Here is a 6,606-nt window from a genome sequence, read left to right on the forward strand (position 1 = left end):
ATTTCTACTGTGCATTGTGTCTCTTCCTATAAAAAGGTAGTGATTTTCCCTACTCCCATTCCTGTGGGTCATAAAACCAGTGATATCAGCATTAGTTGCCATGGGGACCAGGGGGGCCTGGTGTCATTGCAGACATCCTGGCACCCAGTTTATTGGGTGAGGGGACTGTGACGATTTGTTAATCTAATGAATAACTGATTTGTTAAATCAAATGAAAAATTGTGTGTTTGATTGATCCAGACGCTACAACTGGCAAGAGCAGATTCCAAATCTTCAATACTTATCTTGCTGGATCTGTCCGCTGCTTTTGACACGGTTAACCACCAGATCCTCCTGTCAACCCTATTGGCAAATGGCATCTCAGGAACCACACTCCAGTGGTTTGAGTCTTTTCTCTTAGATAGGTCCTTCAAAGTATCTTGGAAAGGTAAAACAGCCAGAAACCTTGGAGTTATGATTGATGATCAGCTGACATTGCTAAAACTGCCCGGTCCTGCAGATTTGCTTTATTCAACATCAAGAAGATCAGGCCCTTTCTTTCAGAACATGCTTCACAACTCCTTGTTCAAGCTCTTGTTCTGTCCAGGCTGAACTATTGCAATGCTCTCTTGGCAGGTCTTCCAGCCAGTTCTATCAAACCTTTACAATTAATCCAGAACGCGGCAGCAATATCAATTTTTAATGAGCCAAAAAGAATGCACGTCACACCTCTGTTTATCAGTTTGCACAGGCTACCAGTAGCTGCTAGCATAAAATTAAAGGCATTGATGTTTGCCTACAAAACATTCTGCAGCCCTTTACCTAAATTCATTACTTCAGACTTATGTGCCCTCTAGAAGCTTGCGTTCTTCAAGTGAACGTCACTTTAGTGTGCCATCCCAAAGAGGCACAAAATCACTTTTACATTAAATATTCCCTCCTGGAAACACATCTCTTCCGTCCTTATTTGACCCTCTAACTCTAGCACTCTCTATTCTAATTCTATTCTTTAAAAAAATTGTTTAAACTTGTCCCTTTTAGAGACTGTGGTCTGAATTCTTCCTAAATACACTAAATATCAAACATTGCATTTTATTAATAATAGTTAGCATTTTGTGTCTCATTCTGTTTAATTATATGTGTATGTGTTTTGTGTTTGCAGCTGAGATTAGCACTCTTCATGTACAACTGAGAAGCAGAAAAAGACAAATAGAAGTTGATATCACTGATCCTCCTATGAAAAAAAAGAATTTGAGGGATGTCTTTGTAAATATTTCCTATCTCATTCGTTTCTGGAAAAATGGAGAAACAAAAAAGGTAATGAATGCATTGACGTCTTGAAGTTTTTGGGCCCCGAAGCAAAACCATTCAACCTGTACTCTGCTGCAAGAAAACAACCCCCCCCCCTTACTAGAATATTGCTAATTTAATTTAGTGTTCAACATTTATCACAGTTTGTTCCTGTATACATTTGCATTTGGCATAAACTTGGCACTTACCACATTTACTGTTCAGTTTAAAACAGAATTTCAAATATGTATGATTTTGGTGAAATAATCAGTTTCTATAACTTAATGTGAATCTTACTTCACATTAGAGGTCTTCTCGGGTCCTAAAATCTGTACCCGACCCAAATCACTTCTTACCTGAACCCGATGTGCATAAATTAAATTTTTTTAAAAGAAAAACCTGACCCGAGACAGACCCGATGAAATTAGACCCGAGTCCGACCCGATGGCATTTATTTTCGAACCCGACTGGACCCGAACGTAAACGGCATTGACGTGTGTACAGCCTGCAGCCCCGCAGTCAGTCAGGAAAAATCCCGGTGTCCTGCTGACTGATTTGGCCACTTCTCCATTACTTTGATTTATTCAATTTATTATTAGGTTTCTTTATATTAGTGCCTGCCTGATGGATACAAGCCTATTTCTGAGCTCGGCTTTCAATTGTGACCAGTGGATTTGAAAAATAAACATGATAGTTTGATAAAAAATGAATCGATAGCCTAATAATTCATGGATTCGCTAGTGTTGTCTGCAACCTGATTTCCGGCGAAAGGTTTCTGCACACAAAAAAGAAAAGCCCTGCATGAACACACAGCATAATGAAGCGAGTGGATTTTCCTGATGGATCTCATGTCTATAATATGATTTCTGTGTGCGAGGTTATAAACGTATGCTCCTTTTCTATGTGCATTCCTCACTTAACACGACAGTGAAAGTCATTCAGGATAGTTTAAAAGAATTCGGGTCTAATCGGGTCCATTTGGAAAAAGCATGTTTATTTTAAATTACCCGAGGCCGCTAATACCGAACCCGACCCATGTCCGAGGTACTCGTCAAAGTTTTGGACCCGAACCCTCTCGGGTCGTACCTCGGGTTTTCGGATCCAAGTGGACCTGTGAAGACCTCTACTTCACATGCAATAACTTGTCTGTGGACATTTGCCATATAGTCTACATGTGTGTCTATGCTTGTTAAATTTAACTCGAAGTCTTTAACATCCACCAGTCACATCACTTCACAGTAATAACAAAGTTCTATGGATTAAACACATCTGAAAAATACTGGAGGACACCGAGTGAGCTGCTGCAGAAAATAATTTACATTGTATGGTTAGATATAAAAACTTTAAAGGGACTACTGAAATATGGAACAAATGGAACATTGTAATTTAAATGTTTTGAATTGTATGGTGTCTTCTGGGAAACATTATCTTCTATCATGTAATTAGCTCTTGTGGAGTGCTAAATGGAAAAAAAAGCAGTACTAAAAGAAAAAAATGTGAGCTCTAAACAAAATTAAGAAAAATTCAAAGATCATCATTCCTAAAGTTTACACCCTACTGCTCTTTATGAGTCTTTTCTCCTCGTGATCACCTTTTCATGTTTTGTAACAGTTGATTATGAGTCCCTCAACTGTCCTCACAAGATTAAAATATGCAGAAAATGCTAGAAAACAGTGGGTCTTTTAAAAGTGTTCAGGACAATCAAGGGACTCATAAAAAATAAAAATAAAAAGTGGATCATCCAGGTAACAACACAGTGTTAAAGGGATAGTTCACCCAAAAATGAAACTTCAGTCATTGATTACTCACCATCATGTCGTTCCAAACCCAAAAGACCTTCGTTCATCTTCAGAACATAAATTAAGATATTTTTAACTGAAGTGTTCCTAGAACAAGAAATGTAGGAAATACATTGGTAAAACAGTCCATGTGACATCAGTGGTTCAACCATAATTTTACAAAGCTAAGAGAATACTTTTTGTGCGCAAAAAAGCTAATATAATTTTTTTCAACAATTCTTCTCCTCCGCAGGACAGTCAATTCATATGAATTCAGTGTATTGAAGCCACACTGGTGTACGCACACCGCTGGCACCACTTGCCTCCTGTCTGTGGTGCTATGACTCTAAAGACTGTTTAAAATCCTACCATGCCACAATAGTGCCATTCAAACAGTTTTTCCATTAAATTACATTATATTTGTCCCAAGTCTTTGCTAATGTACACAATGACTTTGCCCTAGACTAGAAGGTTGTTTTAGGGACCTTATTGGGACATCTGACTACTACAGGGACAGGGACACCAACAGCAGCTTCCACTCTTCTGGGAAGGCTTTCCACAAGATTTTGTAGTTTTTCTGTGGGAATTTTTTCCCGTTTATCCAGTAGAGCATTTGTGAGTTCAAGCTTTTGAACAAGAAGGCCTGGCTCACAATCTCTGTTCCAGTTTATACCAAAAATGTTTGATGGGGTTGTGGAGTTCTTCCATTCCAAACTCATCCAACTATGTCTTTATGGACTTTGCTTTGTGCACTGGAATAGGAAAGGGCCTTCCTCAATCTGTCCCCACAAATGTTGAGGCATAGCATTGTCCAAAATGTCTTGGTATGCTGAAGCATGAAGATTTCCCTTCACTGGAAGTAAGCGGCTGAGCCCAACCCCTGAAAATAGGGCTGCACGATAAATCACATGTGATTGTCATGCGCATCTCGTCAGTAAAGCCGGTTCTGTGATTAGTAGTAAATCGCCATCGCCTGCTATCAGATGGAGTGGCATTTAATATACAGAGCTGTAGATCACTGACAAGCTATGCCATATCGCATTCATAATCGAAAGGCGATTCATCTGCGATTATGATCGGCCCCATAATATTATCCCTCCCTGACCAAACTACTCGATGCATTCAGGCAGGTAAGGTTCTCTGGCATCTGCCAAACCCAGAATTTCCCATCAATCATGATTTATCTTCCCAGAGTCCAATGTCAGTTTGCTTAACACTACTCCAGCTGACTCTTGACATTGTTCTTGGTGATGTGAGGCTTGCTTGCAACTGCTCAGCCATGGAAACCCATTCTGTGAAGCTCCTGCTGCAGTTTCCAATCTGAACACACATCTCCCTTCAAAAGCAAACATTTATTTTGATTATGTCCTTCACATCGTCAGGACATTTCATGCTTAATGTGTCTTTGTTTTTATTCTCATCAGGAAGAACTAATAAGAGAGCAGAACAGAGTTATGTTACCAAGACTGGAGCCTCTTGTAAACTACTGCTGGTCAGACCAGCAACTTCACCTGTTTAACCAACACCTCCAGCAGTAAGCAAACCAGTTTGTATTTGTACTGTAAATGCTGCATGTTTATATATTTATGTTTGTGGTGTCGCACACATTTACTGAATGTTTTATTGTGATGATTTAACCTTTAATCTCAACATCCTGTATTGTTCCGTTTTATCTGTCTGCTCAGATGAAGTAGAGTCCTGGCTTATAGCAGTTGTGCTCCTGGTCAGTTTTCTGGTGGTGTTAGTCGCTGTTGTCCTGATCTTTCTGGCTGTGTGGTTTGGCGCTACAGAGGATGCAGAATTATTTTCCCTGATGCTGACCTGCCAGAGGACCTAAAAAAAGTAATGAAAGAACAAGAGAGGTAAAGCATAATGAGCTGTTTTCTGTTACTGACTTTATCTCTGGCTGTTCTCTTAAAGTTTTGGTCACAACAGTCTTCAATACTTTCGGCCATGCAGGAGAGCACGCCATTGAAGGAGCACTTTTGTGAGCTAAGGATATTGCACAAGGAGCTAAACAGCTCTCAGGACAATCAGCAGATAGAAGGACCAATCAGGATTCAGACACATAAGAATGAGTTTTGTATAGGAGCCGATGTAAAACAGAGCAGTGAGGAGAAATCTGAAATGATCATCACAACAGAACAGAAGCCCTTGCTTGCTGAAATGAGACTGTAGTAATACGGTATCATAGTCAATGATTATTGATAATTTATTTTGCCACCTTAAACTATTCTGTGAAAACAAAATGTCATGTCATCTAGGGCTGGACTGACAATGTTTTTGTTTGTATTTATTCAGTCTTCATTTTGATGAACCGATATTGATTCTTAAATCCCAAGATTATTTTTTTAATATATGCTGTTTTTCAGTTGATGTATGAACAAAATGATACACTAAACATTAGCTTTGTTACAAAGTCCCAGCTTTCAAATTCTGTCAATTGTATAACACAATTAAAACAATAAATGCCGTATTGGCACTGCTTAATTTAGCGCAATTGACCGCTGTAGCCGCCTCGGTTTGGCAGCAATAGTGAACAAGCAATAGTTTTGCATCTCTTTCTTGCAAAAAATAAAGTTTCTGTAACGGGGAGCTATTTTATGCTGTTTATAACAACCAAAGTTTCCCTTCACAAAAATTCAAAACAAAAGCATGTCCATCGCAGACAATCTGTCTCTAGTTTTCCACCATGTTGTTTCCAGACCAAAATGGGGTAGCAACAATATTGGACAGACATGTTTTTAAAGTGCACTGACTAAACTCTTTTAAACTAAACTCAAGATTTGCATAACGCCGCCCAAATGTTCACGCAAAGAAAGAAGGCTAACTTTTATTCTCGCTGTAGTATTTTTGTTGCCGTGTGTTTCGTTGTGAAAGCGAAACTACTTTGTTTGGCCTTCCAAAAGAGGACACGACTAGAAATCAGTGGTTAAGTTGTATTTACAACACTGTTCCAGAACACTTCAACCCAAATATTCAGATGTGTGCAGCACATTTTATGTGTAAGTACACTGTAAGTACGTTTTTCATATTTAAAGAATTTGCCACTGATGATTCAAACGCGAGTTTTGGGCAGTGAAGAGTAGCGCTTGTTTGTAGTTTCTCCGATCACAAATGCAGACATGGTTTTGTTTACGCGGCGCAATGCAACGCGTAAAAAGACAGTATAAGTCATTATAATCAGTAATTATGTCCCCACTGGATGCAACAAATACCTCGCTTATAATGGGTTTTAATGTTTTTGTCTCATCACGCTGGGACATATGGTAGGGGTATAACATTTCCGTCACACGCTTGAGGTATTCGGCCAATCACAACGCACTGGATAGCTGGCCAATCACAGCACACCTCGCTTTTCAGAACAATGAGTTTTGTAAAAATCGACACATTTCAGAAAGACAGGGCATAGAGGAGCAACAATAATGTACAGTATGTGGAAAATAATGTTTTTTGAACCTTAAACCACATAAACACATTTCATTATACCAAATACACAAAATAATGTTCTTTTTAGCAACATCATATGACCCCTTTAAGTTTTTCTTGATGAATACTC

The 6,606-nt window shown here is 39.0% G+C and overlaps 1 pseudogene; it reads left to right on the top strand.

The window, feature by feature from the left end:
• The window catches only part of LOC107569727 (interleukin-10 receptor subunit beta-like), a 12,091-nt pseudogene extending 6,291 nt beyond the window's left edge, over positions 1–5,800 (top strand).
• Positions 5,801–6,606: the final 806 nt, after the last annotated feature.

The sequence above is a fragment of the Sinocyclocheilus grahami genome, unplaced genomic scaffold, assembly GCF_001515645.1.
Source record: "Sinocyclocheilus grahami isolate Dianchi unplaced genomic scaffold, SAMN03320097.WGS_v1.1 scaffold1375.1, whole genome shotgun sequence".
NCBI classification, from domain to species: Eukaryota; Metazoa; Chordata; class Actinopteri; order Cypriniformes; family Cyprinidae; genus Sinocyclocheilus; species Sinocyclocheilus grahami.